The sequence below is a fragment of the Procambarus clarkii genome, chromosome 12 (genome assembly GCF_040958095.1).
Source record: "Procambarus clarkii isolate CNS0578487 chromosome 12, FALCON_Pclarkii_2.0, whole genome shotgun sequence".
Taxonomy (NCBI): Eukaryota; Metazoa; Arthropoda; class Malacostraca; order Decapoda; family Cambaridae; genus Procambarus; species Procambarus clarkii.
In genome coordinates, this window is record NC_091161.1 from 48,139,143 (window position 1) to 48,156,743 (window position 17,601).

At 49.9% G+C, this 17,601-nt stretch overlaps 1 long non-coding RNA gene across 1 annotated transcript in view; it reads right to left on the reverse strand.

The window, feature by feature from the left end:
• Positions 1–291: 291 nt before the first annotated feature.
• The window catches only part of LOC138363931 (uncharacterized), a 96,482-nt gene continuing 79,172 nt past the window's right edge, over positions 292–17,601 (reverse strand). Inside the window, exon 4 of the long non-coding RNA XR_011228272.1 lies at positions 292–7,039. This is a non-coding gene — a long non-coding RNA (uncharacterized lncRNA). The remainder of the gene's footprint in view (positions 7,040–17,601) is intronic.

Consider the following 17,601-nt stretch of genomic DNA (forward strand, 5'->3'; position numbering starts at 1 on the left):
TCTCTTTTACTCTGACAGGGAGAGATAGCTGATAGAGACAAATGCATGTGTATATATGTATATGTATGTATATATGTATATGTAGGTATATGTGTGTGTGTGTGTGTGTGTGTATGTATATGTATGTGTATAAAGTATGTATGGAAGCTGATTGTTACAGCCCTATTGGGTCGCAACTGGGTTCTTTCTCTGATGTTGTTAGAGTTAGGGTATCCAGCCCCAAGCTAGTAGTGGCTTTCAAGGGGTGTGTTCCATAACGCAAGTAAATTAAAGGGGAAGGGATAAAACTGCTCTCTATTAAGTATATATTAGCACCACCACCATAAATAAATATATAAACAGTCACACACTGTTATTATTACTACACTTATTTACAATCACTTGTCTTCCTCCGAAGACTCAAGACGTTCACGGTGCTCAAGACGAGTGGTCCTGGTTCTCTTGTGGCCTCACAATGAATTTTTTGATTCCCTCGGCGAGTCTACCCCGGCCACAGGTCAGCCAAATCACAGTCCCACTGGGTGCACGGTCGTGGAGGCCGTCAACCACAAATCTAGCCTGTAGCTGCCAGGTTCCAATCAGCTCCGCTGGTTAGGCCACTCCACGGCCCTGACCCACAGATGGCGCGGTCGTCACTGCTCCGTGCTCGGACGCTGGGCTCGGGTCCGTAACACTGATCAGAATTACATTTCACCTTTGTAAATGCACATTAATGCCAAAATGCCAAAACATTCGGGCCAAAGGAGGAGCAGGGTCGGGGCCCAATGCAGCGGAGGCTCCAGAGCCCGGTCTTCCAACACGGACCGACTCGGGGGGCTTGGTTGCCCACCCCACGAGCCTGAGAAGGTAAAGGAGAAACAGAATTTAACATGAGGACAAAATAGAAACAGTCATTCACAAATGTGCCCCCACACCCACCATGAAGCAACAGTTAGAGGCAGGACACCCAACAAGAAGCTATTGCTGATCACACCGGGGCCTCCTAGGGCTGTGTCGTGAGTATACGCCCCACAAACGCCACCTTAAGAACCGTCAGTCTGTCGAGATCGTGTTCAGTGATGAAAGGAGGATTGACAATAAAAAGTTCCCCTCGCTCTCGACTTTGGGTACTACAGTTCTACACACTACAGTTCTACGGGTGCAAGAGTATGCCTCCTCAAGCACACGGGCGTCAAATTAGTAGTAGTCCAAAGGAATAACCAAAACAAGCAAAAGGTCGGCAGGAAACGACAAGTAGATAGGAGAAGAGGGGGGGAGAAAAACGAAACAGAAGGAAAAGGAAAAGTTGTTCAGCACAATTAGAGAGGATAGCAGCAGGAGCACAAGGCTACAAAAGGGCAGAGGACTGTCCACTTCAGCAGCCGCCCACTAAGCCCCCCTCATGGCATCAACGAGCTGAACAGAGAAGGGGGGGGGGAGGCAGAAGAGTAAGCAAGACAGCCATAATCGAGTTTAGACAGCATGAGAAAGGAATGTAAAGAGAGCAGCATGTGCCTTTCAGCTCCCCAGGAAGTATGGGACAAGACCTTAAGTAAGTTAAGGGCTTTGAAGCATTCAACTCGAAGGTAAGAGATATGGGGTGATCAAGACAAGCAAGTGTCAAAGATAAACCCAAAAAGTTTAACACTATCCTTTATAAAAGAGAATTACTATAAAGAGGACAGAGTGGGGTCGAAGAACGACCTGCTTCCGAGTAAAGGTCATAGCACAAGTCTTAGTTGGAGAGAACTTGAAGCCATGATTGGTGGCCCAGGACGACATGGCATCAATCGCAAGTTGAAGATGCCATTGCAGAAAAGGCGAGTCATCACCTTGACAGCAGAGGGTAAGATCATCAACATAGAGAGCTGAGAAAATGCCAGAGGGATGTGAGGAAAGAAGACCATTGAGGGTTACCAGGAATATAGTAGTGCTCAGAGCACAACCTTGACGTACACCTTCGTATTGCCGAAAAGAGGCAGAGAGGTTCCCTTAGAATCTCATTCTAAGGGAACGACAAGAGAGAAAGATCTTTAGTTAGAGAGGGAGAGTGCCACGAAGGCCAAAAGAACAGAGTTGGAACAGAATGTGATATCTCCAGGTGGTGTCATACGCCTTTTCCAGGTCAAAAAGGACTGCAACCACGAAGGTCTTCACAGCAAAGGTAGTACAAACATAGACCTCTAAGTTCAGGAGGACATCAGTCATGCAGCAACACTTGCGAAAGCCAAATTGAGAAGGAGAGAGGGGGTGATAGCATTCCAAGAACCATATCAGACTGACACTGACCATACATTTAAAGAGGTTGCAGACACAACTCGTTAAAGCAATGGAGCAAAAGTCTTTAGGGAATGACCACAGAGAACTAGGTTTTCAAATAGGAAGAATAACCGCCTCAAGTCAGTCCTCGGGAACTGATGACAACTCCCAGACACTGTTATAAACATTCAGTAAATACTGAAATGTGTATGGAGGGAGATGTCAAAGTATTACATAATGAATATCATCTGAACCCGCTGCTGTAGAACCGCAGAAGGCCAGGGCAGACTGGAGTTCTGAGAGAGAAAGGAGCGTTATAAAGAAGATGAAGAGGCGTTTGAAAATCTAAGTGACAAGATTCAAGAAGAGGCTTAAGAGTAAGGAAAGGAGGAAGAGGAGAATCGGAGCTAACAGTTGAAAAGTGTGAACCCAGTTCGGTTTTGACCGAGACTGGATCTGCCACAATAGAACCACAGAGGTGAAGAACTGGCAAGACATCTGGAAAAAACTTACCCACTAACTTGCAGCTTTCCTCCCAGATCAGGGGCAGAAGGGTGTTAGACATAATAGTGGAAATGAAACATCTCCAACTCTCACTCTTAGTCGTACAGATGGCCCTACGAGCCACCACACTTGAATTTTGATGCAAAAGCAAAGAAACAGGCGTCCGTCAACATCGGTATTTCTTCTAGGCCGCACGCTTACAGAGGACAGCCTGAGCACAGGCTGCATTCCACCAGGGAACACACTTCTGTGCGCCCCGGGAGGTAGAGCGAGGAACAGAGCTGAGGGCAGCATCAAAAACTGTCATGAAAGGAGGAGGGGGGCTCGGGAAAGAGGAAAATCAGAGAGGTTGGAAAGAGTAACACAAAGGTAAAGAGGTTCCAAACAGCCTTGTCAAACTTCCACCTAGGGAAAGAGAGGGGAGGGTTAGAAGAAAAGAAAAGTGAGAAGGATGGGGAAAAGGTAACTTATGTAGGTCATCAAGAACCCGCCAGGTGAAATCCATATAAAGAGAAGATGAGCAGAAAGCAGATACAGGAAATGGTGGGAATCAACATGAGTGGGTTCACCAGAATTCACTAGTTATAAAGGAAGAGAAGTGAGCACAAATGGTTCAAGAAGGCGTCCCCGGGTGTTTGTCAGAATATCTCCCCAGAGGGTATGCTGACAGTTAAAATCATCCAAAAGGAGCACAGGCTCTGGTAAAGAGTCCAACAAGTGTTTAGGATCATGAAGAGAAAGCGTAAAATTTGAGGGGAAATAAACGGAACAGACTGTATACCATTTACTCACAAAGATACGGACCACAAAACACTGAATGGGCGACTGAAAAAGTTGAGGGATGAAGGGAATATCAAGACAGATCAAGAGAGCAGTCGAGTTATGTGCAGTAAAAGCTGGAGGGGAAAAGAGAAAGTAATAACCACGCCAAGTAAGTTTTATTGTTTTCTTTTGGGAGGGAGTTCTTTGGTGGTTCTACCTCTTCCCCTCACTTCATTACACACACAAATCACAATAGCGTGATGCTTCAATGAACAAATCCACAAGGGCCGTGACGAGGATTCGAACCTACGTCAGAAGAGGTAGAACGGCCTATTGACATAGCTAGAGTGCATGGGGGAGTTGTGTAAAACCCTGGTTTGTGTCTCGGAGAGGTTGCAGGATTCAAGTTCAGTAAAACTTCTGGTTTCAACTCATTTTACCATGTTGTAGCTCAGTCGATAAGGCAGCGTCTGGGATGATCTCGGACGTAGGTTCAAATCCTCGTCATGGTCCTTGTGGATTTGTTCATTGATGCATCACGCTATTGTGATTTCTGTGTGTTTTTGACAATATTCAAATGACTCTTATGCTGTATGAATCCTGATGTGCTTTATTAGATTTGATTTTTGTGAAAAGTCTTTTTGACACTCTGAACAGTGATATGGTTTCTCTCCTGTATGAATCCTCATGTGTGTTATTAGATTTGATTTTTGTGAAAAGTCTTTTTGACATTCTGAACAGTGATATGGTTTCTCTCCTGTATGAATCCTCATGTGTTTTATTAAAGATGATTTTCGTGTAAAGTTTTTTTGACATTCTGAACAGTGATATGGTTTCTCTCCTGTATGAATCCTCATGTGTGTTATTAGACTTGATTTAAGTGAAAAGTCTTTTTGACACTCTGAACAGTGATATGGTTTCTCTCCTGTATGAATCCTCATGTGTGTTATTAGAGATAATTTGTGTGAAAAGTCTCTTTGACATACTGAACAGTGATATGGTTTCTCTCCTGTATGAATCCTCATGTGTGTTATTAGATTTGATTTAAAGTCTTTTTGACATATTGAACAGTGATATGGTTTCTCTCCTATATGAATCCTCATGTGTGTTATTAGATTTGATTTAAGTAAAAAGTCTTTTTGACATACTGAACAGTGATATGGTTTCTCTCCTGTATGAATCCTCATGTGTTTTATTAAAGATGATTTTCGTGTAAAGTTTTTTTGACATTCTGAACAGTGATATGGTTTCTCTCCTGTATGAATCCTCATGTGTGTTATTAGACTTGATTTAAGTGAAAAGTATTTTTGACACTCTGAACAGTGATATGGTTTCTCTCCTGTATGAATCCTCATGTGCTTTATTAGATTTGATTTGTGTGAAAAGTCTTTTTGACATACTGAACAGTGATATGGTTTCTCTCCTGTATGAATCCTCATGTGTGTTATTAGATTTGATTTAAGTTTAAAGTCTTTTTGACATACTGAACAGTGATATGGTTTCCTTTCTCTGTGAACCCAAATGTGCCTTATTAGAGATGATTTTTGTGAAAAGTCTTTTTGACACACTGAACAGTGATATGGTTTTTCTCCTGTATGAATCCTTGTGTGTGTGTTATTAGCCATAATTTATTTTTTAAGTCTTTCAGACACATTCTACAGTGATATGACTTTTCTCCTGAATGGTCACTTATATAAATTTTGATATTTTTGAAAGTAGTTTAAACAATGTATTTACTTTTTTTCTCTAAATGTTTTGTATGCTATTATGTGAGATGTTTTCATAATATAATTTTGAACATTCAACACTGATGACATTTTTCTTTTGAATAAATATTTGTACAGTTTTCTTGATTGTATAAACCTTTACAGCTATTTGATCCAAAAAGCAAGTATTATCTAATGAAATATTCTACATTTCATTAGTTAAGTCTTGTAGACAATTATTATTAGTATTTGTCTCCTTTATAAATTGTTGTGTTCTTTATAAATCTTAGTAATTTATTTGATATATTTTAAATGCATGAGCTTTTATTTATTACTAAAGCAAATATTGTTAAGAGATGCCAAAAACACTTGGACTGTCGGATACATAAATAATTCAAGTAACTACATTGCAATCAGTATAGAGTAACCAGAATAGAGCACACAGGTTATAGTGTTAACTCTGTTGTCAACAGATGGCACTCAATATCAGATAAGCAATTGGAATAATCTAATTAACTTTTGTAGGAATATAAAGTAATTTAATTACTTGTCAAAGACACAAGAGAATGGAAAAAAGTTACAATATGTAAACCACTGGTATTATTCATAAATAGTAAGATAATATTGTGCTTATTATATTATAAAATGTGCTAGACATAAAATATACTGTACAATATTTCCTGTGAATCAGCAAGTGTAAAAGCAAACATACAAATCTACGTCTCCACATGCGTTCACCAGCAGGAAAGTTAGTGTCCGTGTATAACTTTGTAAACATTACAAACAAATCCTGTGGCAATTTTTTTTTTTAAGATTTAGCAAAATGTCTTTGCATAGGAAAACTAAATATATTATAAATTTATTTATAATTATACTGTTTTATCATACTGTACATATAGCAACAGCAGAGAGGGATGGTTTATTATAAATACAGCCACAGTATTAAGATGTTTCACTACAGAACCTTATTACAAATATGACCACAGAATTTGGGATGTTTAATTATAAACATAACCACAGAACTGATGGATGTCTTATTATAAATATAACCACAGCACAAGAGTCAGGTACAGTGGACCCTCATGTGGTTTGTCATTTGCAAACATGTACCATGCACATTGTTATTTTTAAATCCCTTATACATTCATGTAAATATGTAAATAAATAAATAAATTCTGAGCATTAAGAACACTGATATATTATCTTATTTGGAGAGCCTTTTGAGCTTAAGAGCAAATTACCTAAGAAAAAATTCATAATTACTATAGAGTATAAAGATTATTTATTTTAAATGCTTTCTCAACATTTACAATGGCTCACATAGGAGAAACAGTATGTAATGTTTTAAAACTTAAAATATATATTAAACTTTTTTATATTAGAACCTGATAATAAAAATAATTAATTTGAAAATCTTAAAATGTTTTCTTGCCAAACAATAGTATTAAAAACAATACTGTACCACATACACAATGAACTAACAAATACTGAGATTTTAAAATTAATGATACACCAAATTTAATTTAAATACACATTTCCTTTGTTACCATAGTGCATGAGATGTTAATAATGCATGACATATTGATAATACATATAGTCATTCACATGAGTGTGCTGAAGACAGTCTTACCCATTTACATGTAGTATTTCTTACACCATAATGTGTTTCATAATACTGCTGACAACATGTATGCAGTATATCTGACACTGTGTGTGGATGCTGACACTGCAGGTATTATTCAATACCACTGGGTCCTGACACTGCAGGTATTATTCAATGCCACTGGTTTCTGGCACTGCAGGTATTATTCTTCTGGTGACCGTAGGAGCTGTGAAAGAAAGGATTGAGAGATTACCAAGTCGTTTTAAGTCAACAAATACCAAATACAGAATCTTTTAAAGCTAGTAAAGATTTCCCAAATAGGATTTTTTTTAATAATTCCAATACTATAATGGTTCTTTCTCCAAATAAAACAAAGATATACAGTATAGGTAAAATATATCAGCCAGCAGACTGCTAACAGGTACCAATCCCTGCGCACAGGAATCTTAGCAGATACAGTATATGGAAAATGGCAAACATAATTCCAATCTACAAAAAACCAGCGTTGAATGTAATGAAACGCCATTTTCTGGGTGAGTCCCGGAGGCTCCCCGGAGCTATCCCAGGCTGATATGCTAATGTCAGACTTTGGCATCAGTCATGTGTATGGAGTTCTTAGGCCTACCGGGGACCACGGCCAGAACCGGGCCCCCTCAGAGAGGCAAGGGGAGCAATGGCCTATAGAAGCCCCCGTGTTAGTGGAAGCATTCTATGTCTGCCATCGACCGGAACAGGCACCCAGAAAGGTAAGCGCCCCAAAACAAACCCCTATTCTGGTTAAAATTGCTACCTAAAACCGAACTAGTGGATAGAACTCCCCAACCGAAAACAAGCAAACTAGTGTGACGTCACACACTGCCGCGCCGCTGTCTGCGCAGCTCCCCCCTCCCCGGGAGGGGGAAGGGGGAGCCCCAGACCCCCCGCGCCGGCTACCCACACCTCAGTTCTTGAGGCTGGATGTCAAAAACGCGAAAAACCGCCGACCGGAGGGAGGGAGGGATGCCGGGGAGCCTCCGGGACTCACCCAGAAAATGGCGTTTCATTACATTCAACGCTGGTTTTCTGGGGGGAGCCCCGTCGGCTCCCCGGAGCTAACTACCCACAGACAGAAAAAGAGGGACTTACCCGGGAGGCGGTCGTCGCTCACCCCTCAACTCGAAGCCGAGACAACTGGCTGCAACCGCCGATCACAAAACATGATGCACCCCCGGCCAGACCAACCAAGCATCAACCACCCATGGACCCCTCCGGAACGCAGCAGTCTCATTCTTCGCCAGAAAAGAAGGAGACGGCTGCAAACGAACAAAACTATCACCACGACCAAAAGAGCAGAAACCCCTGCGCCGGAGGAGAGCATGAAGCTCCCCTACCCGACCCCCAGAGGCCAAAGCCAACAAGAAAAGTGCCTTGGAAAAACAATCCTGGACCGAAGGGGCCACAACGAAACGAGGAGATGAAAGGAAAGCGAGCACTCTGTCCAAAGACCAGGACGGCTCAGGCGACGCATGAGCAGGCCGGAGGTGAAACAATGCACGAGACAGCTTGCGAAACGGCGCAGACGTAACATCGATACAGAAAGCAAGCTGAAGCGGCTCCGCCAGCGCCGCACGATACGAAGCGACAGTGTTAGGCATAAGATGACGGTCCTGAAACAACCACGAGAGGAAGGACAAGACCACCCGAACAGACAAGGAGCTAACACGACGAAGACGCAAAAAGAAACGGAAGGACCGCCAGGAAAACTGCATACTGCTGCCGAGAAGAAGCCCTCAGGTGGGACACCAACAAGGAGGCCACCTGATCACCATAGAGATGATGATAGACTCGAGTCAAAAAAACCATACGCGAAGACTCGAGGAGAAGATTGAACCAGCTACGTGACGTACCGGCCCGATCTGCTGAAAGAGGTGGAGCCGCGGGAAAAACCCTCGGGTTCGGACACCGAGCAACCAGCGCCTGAAACCAAGGCTGGGCCGGCCACCAAGGGGCCAGAAGGACAACTCTCCCCCGGTAAGTCTCTAAGCGAGTCAGGACCTGGAGCAACAGCCGAACCGGGGGAAAGAGATACAGGAACCCCCACCTCGTCCAGTCGAGCCGAAAGGCATCGACCCCGAAGGCCTCGCAATCGGGGAAGGGCGCCGCATAAACGGGAAGACGCCGCGACCACGCCGACGCGAAGAGGTCCACCTCGGGGCGCCCGAACGTCTGGCAAAGCCAAAGGAAGGACTCGTCGTCGACCGTCCACTCCGTGGAGAGAGGAACGAAGCGAGACAGGGCGTCAGCCAAGACGTTGGACACGCCCCGTACGTGAACCGCCAGGAGAGCCAAACCCCGAGAACTCAGCAGACGAGTCACCCGAAGCGACCAACCCCAAAGAGACAAGGACCGCATCGAACCCCCGCGGTTCAGGCAATGAACCACCGGAGAGCAGTCCGAATGGAGCCGAATCGTCGATCCGCGGGCCACCCGAATCCTCCCCAGAGCAAACCACACTGCCGCGAACTCCCACACCGTACTGTGAGCTCGACGGAAGGACGGATCCCAACGCCCCTGGCCGGCCTGGTGAGCACTGGTCACAAAACCCCAGCCGAGACGACGCATCCGTGTACACATCGAGCGAGGGCTCGGGTAGGCGCCAAGGCACTGAACCCCGAAAAACCCGAAGAGGAAACCGGTGACGCAGCAACCGACGCAAGTCCCCCGGGGGTCGAACTCTGCGATCGCGAGAGAGGCGGAAGGGGGAACCCCGAAGGAACCAGAACAGCCGTCGAAGCCAAACCCGACCCGGCGGGTAGACCACCATCGCGAAGTTCAGGCTCCCGCACAGCCCCTCGAGCAACCGCCGGGTGACCCGAGGGCCCTCCAGAAACAGACGAAGGCGGGACCGCAGCCGCAGGAGAGACTCCGGAGGGAGAGACAAGGAGGCGGTTCGAGAGTCCCACACGAGACCCAGCCATGTCCGAACCGGAGAGGGAACCAGATGGGACTTCCTCCAGTTCACCAAGAACCCGAACCCGGCGAGCTGGGAAAGAACCAAATCCCTGGCTAGCAAGCAAGCTGACTGGCTGGGAGCCCAAACCAGCCAGTCGTCGAGGTAGGCCAACACTCGAACACCTAGGAGACGCAAACGAGCCACCACAACCCGTGTAAGGCGTGTGAACACGCGAGGTGCCAGGTTCAACCCGAACGGGAGACAACGAAAGCGGTAACTCAGATGCCCCACTACAAAACCGAGCCAGTCCCTGAACCGCGGATGAATCGGGACATGCCAAGAAGCGTCCCGGAGGTCCAGGGACACCATCCAAGCTCCCGGCTCCAAGAGGAGCCGAACCTGAGACAGCGTAGTCATCCGAAAGGAGGGGCAATGAACCCAGGGGTTCAGACGGGACAAGTCCAGAATGAACCGCAGGTCCGCGCAGTCCCGTTTCGGAACCGGAAACAGACGGGAAACCCATCTGAGGGACGACGTCGTTTCGACGACGCCCAAGCGTACCCACTCCAAGACGACTCGACAGAGCGCAGGGGAAGAAGCCTGCCCTGCCAGCCCCGACCCCCCAAAGAGGGGAGGGGCCACCCAACGCCACCGCAGGCCGCGAGACACGACCCGAAAGGCCCACGAATCGTGGGACCAGGCGCGGGCGAACAGCGCAAGCCGCCCCCCCATCGCCCCGTCAAAGGGGCAAACCGCGAAAGGGCCGGCGACCCCTACGAGACCCAGAACCCCGCACAGCGCGAACACCGCGCCGACCAGACGAGGGAGGGTCCGCAGGAGGAGCCAACCCCAAACCTGACACCAGAGGCCTACCACGACGAGAGGAACCCCGAGCCCTGGCACGACCTTTCCGGGAAGACCCACCCCGGGACCCCCGGAAAACCAACAAGTCCGACATCGGACGACAAGCCGCCGACGCAGCCTGAATAAACTGCGCCACGGCCGACTCCCCAACCTATAGCATCAGCCTCAAGAACTGAGGTGTGGGTAGCCGGCGCGGGGGGTCTGGGGCTCCCCCTTCCCCCTCCCGGGGAGGGGGGAGCTGCGCAGACAGCGGCGCGGCAGTGTGTGACGTCACACTAGTTTGCTTGTTTTCGGTTGGGGAGTTCTATCCACTAGTTCGGTTTTAGGTAGCAATTTTAACCAGAATAGGGGTTTGTTTTGGGGCGCTTACCTTTCTGGGTGCCTGTTCCGGTCGATGGCAGACATAGAATGCTTCCAACTACACGGGGGCTTCTATAGGCCATTGCTCCCCTTGCCTCTCTGAGGGGGCCCGGTTCTGGCCGTGGTCCCCGGTAGGCCTAAGAACTCCATACACATGACTGATGCCAAAGTCTGACATTAGCATATCAGCCTGGGATAGCTCCGGGGAGCCGACGGGGCTCCCCCCAGAAATGGTATCCAAAAAGACCCTCTAAATTATAAACCCGTATCATTAACAAGTATGGTAGTTAAAACATTAGAAAAAAATAGCTAACACCAAATGGGTTGATCCATTGTTGTTAACACAACAATGGGTAGAACACCTGGAGAATACAATAATGACATCATAATGGACAGACGGTATGGTTTTTGAACAGGAAGATCCTGTGTAACAAATCTACTTAGTTTTTATGAATCACAGAGATTCTACAGGAAAGAGATGGTTGGTCAACTGTCTATCTGGACCTAAAAGACCAGCATTGATGTAATGAAATGCCATCTTCTGGGTGAGACCAGAGGCTCCCTGGAGCTATCCGGGCTGATATGAGTGAATTAGACCGTGGCATCAGCCAAGTGAATGGAGTTCTTAGGCCTAACAGGGACCACAAACCAGAGCCTAGGCCCCCCTCAGAGAGGCACGAGGAGCAATGGCCTATAGAAAGCCTCGTGAGGTTGGAAGGCATTCTATGTCTGCCATCGACCAAGACAGGCACCAAAGAAAGGATAGGTACCCCAAAGCAAACCCTATCTGATTAAAAAAACCAGCGTTGAATGTAATGAAACGCCATTTTCTGGGTGAGTCCCGGAGGCTCCCCGGAGCTATCCATGGCTGATATGGATACCCTAACTATTTTGCATCAGTCGATGTGGGTGGCGTTCTAGGCCTACCGGGGACCATGAGCCAGAACCTGGCCCCCCTCAGAGGCATGGGGAGCAATGGCCCATAGAATTGCACATGTGATTTGGAGCATTCTACATCTGCCATCGACCGGGACAGGCACCCAGAAAGGTAAGCGCCACAAAACAAACCCTTATTCTGGTTAACAACAAAAATCGACAAACGAGTGGACAGAACTCCCCCAGAAAAAATAAACTAACAAGCATGACGTCACACGAGCCTCGCTGCCGCATGTCTGCGCAACTCTCCCCTCCCGGGAGGGGGAAGGGGGAGCCCCAGACCCCCCGCGCCGGTGATCCCTGCCCCAGTTCTGAGGCTGGATATCAAAACCGCGAAAAAAAACGCCGACCGGAGGGCGGGAGGGTGCCGGGAAGCCTCTGGGACTCGCCCAGAAAATGGTGTTTCATTACATTCAACGCTGGTTTTCTGGGGGGCGCTCCTACGGCTCCCCGGAGCTTATTCACCAAAGACTACCTAAGAAAACAAGGGGACATACCCGGGAGGCGGTCGGTGAACCACACCTCAACACGAAGTTGAGACAACCCAAGGACCCCTCCGGAAAGCAGCAGGCACATCATTCGCCAGAAAAAGGGAGAACAGCTGCAGACGAAGAGACCTATGACCACGACCACAGGAGCCAAAAACCACTGCGCCTGAGAAGAGCATGAAGCTCTGCCACACGACCCCCAGAGGCCAATGCCAACATAAAAAGAGAGCCGAGGCAAAACAAACCTGAACCGAAGGAGCCACAACAACCAAGGAGAAGAAAAACAGGAGAGCACCCGGTCCAAAGACCAGAATGGTACAGGCAGTGCATGAGCAGGCCGGAGGTGAAACAATGCACGAGACAGCCTGCGAAACGGCACAGAAGGAACATCGATACCGAAAGCTAGCAGCAGAAACCAAGGTGCCAGACCCAGGAACGGTCCCAAGTGCCTCTACATCCTCCGCAAGCCAATCCTATGACAGCCCCAGGGGGGAAAAGAAAATGCAGGACCAAAACCAAAATGCCACAAGCATGCAAGTCCACCGCCACAAGTGCAGCCGACAGGGAAGGAACCTGCATAAGGAGCCGCCCCACACCAACATCCTGCAGAAGGGCAGGAGTGAAAAGACTCATTAAGAGGAGCAAAATCGCCCCCAGGAAAACGAGTAGCGCCGAGACAGCGCTAAGAGAAGAGATATGAACAAAAGAACAAGGCCAAACACCCAGAAACTGCCTGGAATAGGACCCACAAGCCCTAGAAAAGACCGGAGGGAAGCTCAACCGAATGACATACCAGAAAATGGGAAGGAGCAAAACCGTCCCGAACCTTCGAGAACAAAAAGAAGCACACACAAAGGACGAAGGCACAAAAACCCCATCACACCCGAGACCAAAAGTCATGCAGAAACCCCAAGAAGAGGGGGACATGACGGAAGAAGACCCGTCCCGGAAAAAAGGGGCGAAGACCGTAGAAAAGCACCCACCTACAGGACGGAAGAAATGGGCACAATGGACAAGGAAACCGAGCCCAGGGAGAGGGCCGACGCCCACAAAGCACGTGCGGAAAGGGGGGAACAGAAAAACCCCACACCACAAAACTGCAAGCCCCGCCCAGAGGGGTAGAAATACCCCGGCGGGGACCAACGGGGCCTGAGGCCCCTCACGTTAGCCCCGCCCCCCCCCCAGCCCCAGGAACCCACCCTGCAGGCCCTGGGGCCGAGCTGTCCCCCCTAAGCCCCAGCGTCAAGAAAAACCCCGGGGCAGCCGTGAAAAACACTAAGGAAGGAAGCCCACTAGGCTCTGGAACTTGAACCAAAATCCGAGGATAGGAGAGGGGCGAGACGAAGACCCCAAGCTCATCCCCAGCCAGCTCAACGAGGCGAGGACAACGAGGACAGGACAGAGAATCCAAGGAACATGGAAAAACCAGGCCCGGCACAGCAAGACCGGCAAGGAAGGAGGGCCCCAGAAGGAGCACGGAAGGGCCGAACAAAATGCCACAACCAACCCCGACACGCAGCTGCAGTACCAAAACCGCAGCAGAACGTCACCACACTCCCCGAGGAAGCGACAGAGAAGATAAAGATAAATCGGAACATGAATGGCACACAAGGGGACACAGGCGGAAACCGAGCACCCAACTGAGCCACAGGGACGGTAGAAGAAACGTGTGCAGTGGAACAGGCAATCGAAGGAACACATTAGGCAGCCCAACTAGGGCTGTCCCCATACACAGCCCCAAGAGCAGAAATGAGAGCGCCCATGAAGCACAGAATCCGCTCGACAGGCGAACGACAGGGGAGAGGCGGAACCAAAGAGCCAGAACCCAATCCTGCAAGCACAAGGAGGCGAGCACAAAACACCCTCCACACAGGAAAATGTACCACCGAACAGGCACCCCCACTGTTGCACCATGGAACAAGGTGGAGGCGGGGCCCCGAACTCCAGCAATGTTAGACAAGCATAGGAGAGGGGCAGGAGCCGTCTCAGAAGGGCCAAGAGGCCACCCGCAGACACCCGTGAACCGAGGAAGGAATCAGGTGGAGAGAACAAGAGCTGCCCTGTATGGGCTAATAGCCCTGCAGTAGGCACCTCGGGTGGTACGGTCCACGTTCTCAAGTATGTATGTACACTCATTCCTACTTCCAAAAACAAAAACAGCGTCAGGACGAAGGAGACGCCATACTGCACCAACCCACCTGCAGAACATAGGCTCTGAAGGGCCATGACGCAAGCCTATGAGTCCGTAGCCGCCGGAGGCGGCCAGGGCGCCCATGCTGGAGAGGAGGAGGGGAGCAGCGAAGGAGGCTCCCCACCCTAGAATGCAGGGAAAAAACCTTGTGACTTCCCCACAGCGGCACTCCAGAACACCCCCAAAGCAACGGGGCACGGATTGGATTAAGAAAAGAGCGAGAGGTGAAGCCCCCTGAGAGAAATGGATGCAGAACAACACGTGTGCACACCGCCTGGAGCCAAAACAAACTCCCACGGCGCATGCGCAGGACGCGAAAGAAAAGTAGCCCAACAAGGCGAGAAGTAGCCCAACCGGCGACAAGCAGCCCAACCGGCGACAAGCAGCCCAACCGGCGGCAAGGAGCCCAAACCGGCGGCAAGGAGCCCAAACCGGCGGCAAGGAGCCCAAACCGGCGGCAAGGAGCCCAAACCGCTACAAGGAGCCCAAACCGCTACAAGGAGCCCAAACCGGCGACAAGGAGCCCAAACCGCTACAAGGAGCCCAAACCGCTACAAGGAGCCCAAACCGCTACAAGGAGCCCAAACCGCTACAAAGGAGCGCAAACCGCTACAAAGGAGCGCAAACCGCTACAAAGGAGCGCAAACCGCTACAAAGGAGCGCAAACAGCTACAAGGAGCCCAAACAGCTACAAGGAGCCCAAACAGCTACAAGGAACCCAAACAGCTACAAGGAACCAGTATGGAGGCAAATTCCGGGACACGCAGGAGGTAAGCCGCAAAGGCCAACCGCACCACAGGCGAAGAGATGCGGGTAGCCGAAAACCTCCGGAAGACGGAACCGAAAAACCTCAGAGACACAGAACCGACTCGGGGAGGAGCAGAACCCAAGCCCAAATCGTACGCAGAAGGGGGAAAGAAACCCCCACTCCTCGCAACAGTAAGCCCTGCTCAGGACGGAAATCCAGGCGGGGCGCAATGGAGCCCAAGGCCCCCCCTCCCCAACCCCAGGAGCCTCTACAACAGGCCCCAGGGCCGAGTCGCCCTCCAAAGCCCCGGCCCCACAAGAAAAAGCCGGGGCAGCCGAGAGAGCTGGAAGAGAAGGGGCCCACTGGTCAGACCCCGGAGCATCGGCCGGAGGAACAGACTCAAATGCCTCCGCAGCTACCCCGGACGGGGCAACCCCTGAAACTGCCCAAGTATAGGAACCTCTAACCCCGCCCCGACCCCGAAGCCTGCAGATGCGTAGGGGCCGGAAGCAGGAGGGAGAAAAACGAGGAGGAGTGGAAGGAACCAAGGCCGAAGCGACCAAAACCCCCAAGTCTGGGTCCCTACACAAAGCGGGGCAGCAACGGGGCATCCGGGGAAGCAACAAACCCGAGCGCGTTGCAACAACCTACCTTGCAACGCGCGAGCTGCCTGCAGCCACGGGAATTCGTCAGCAGACTGGGTGAATGGAGTCACGAACAAGCAACAAAGCTCGCAGGACTCATGGTCGAATGTGTCACCGACCCAACAGGCAGCATGACGGAGGCAAAAAACAAGGAGTCACCCTAAGACAAAGGGACAGAGCAACCCTCAACTCGCACAAAGCGAGAGGGGACGCAAGGGTCTCCACTATCGGACCCGAGAGCCCCCGGGGGGGGGGGGGGGGAGGTACCCAGGGCTCCTAGACTGGGTCTGCTAAGGGTTATCCAAGGCAGGGCACTGCCAACTGGCGCCCCAAACTACCAAGCAAACTGCTAAAGCTGAACCCACGGGACGTGTCCACCCGTGAGGACGAAGCAGGGGGTGCCACCACACAAATAAACCTAACATAAAGTGGGGGGGGGAACACAAGGCAGACCCCCCTACCAGGCAAAAACAAATATAAAAGAAAAACCACACAAGTGGACAACGTACCCGGAGGGAACAGAGCCGGCCGCTGTCATAGGTGAAAACTAGCTACGCAGTACCCTGCGCCCCACCAGTGCTATAACTACCATGTACCCCAAGGTAAACAAGGGAGGAAAACCCCCAAACACTCGGGGCGGCTAAACGCCAAGCAGCAAAAAGCCAACAGAGGTAGACCCAAGGTGATTTGTGGAAGGCAACCCCAAGCCCCAAGGGTGGTACTTACAGGGCACTCAGGGAAGGTGACCTCAAGCACATGCAAGGCCGAGTACCTGAGAATACTACTCCCAGCTCACACGACCACCGTAGGAGCAGCACTGCAAAGAAGTCACAGCACTGAGACAAGACCGGAGCTGGAGCCACACGACCGTACATTATTCCATCAGCCGAGGAATTGGGGCGGGGATCGCCGGCGCAGGGGTCTGGGGCTCCCCCTTCCCCCTCCCGGGGAGGGGGGAGTTGCGCAGACATGCGGCGCGGCTCGTGTGACGTCATGCTTGTTAGTTTGTTTTCCTGGGGGAGTTCTGTCCACTCGTTTGTCGATTTTTGTTGTTAACCAGAATAGGGGTTTGTTTTGTGGCGCTTACCTTTCTGGGTGCCTGTCCCGGTCGATGGCAGATACAGAATGCTCCAAATCACATGTGCAATTCTATGGGCCATTGCTCCCCATGCCTCTGAGGGGGGCCAGGTTCTGGCTCATGGTCCCCGGTAGGCCTAGAACGCCACCCACATCGACTGATGCAAAATAGTTAGGGTATCCATATCAGCCATGGATAGCTCCGGGGAGCCGTAGGGGCTCCCTCCAGAAATTGCTACTGAAAGCCAAACTGTTGAGAAGAACTCTCCAAGCTAAAAACGAACAAACGAGCATGATGTCACAACCATCTCCGTGCCGCTGTCAGTGCAGCTCCCCACTTGTGCAGAAGGGGAAAGGGGGAGCTCCAGACCTCCCACACCGGCTATAACCCCCAAGTTCAGAGGCTGGATGTCAAAAACTGTGAAAAACCTCCGACCGGAGGAAGGGAGGGTTGCCGGGAAGACTCCGGGTCTAACCCAAAAAATGGTGGTTCATTACATTCAACGCTAGTTTTCTGGGGGAGCCCCTTTGGCTCCCTGGAGCTACTT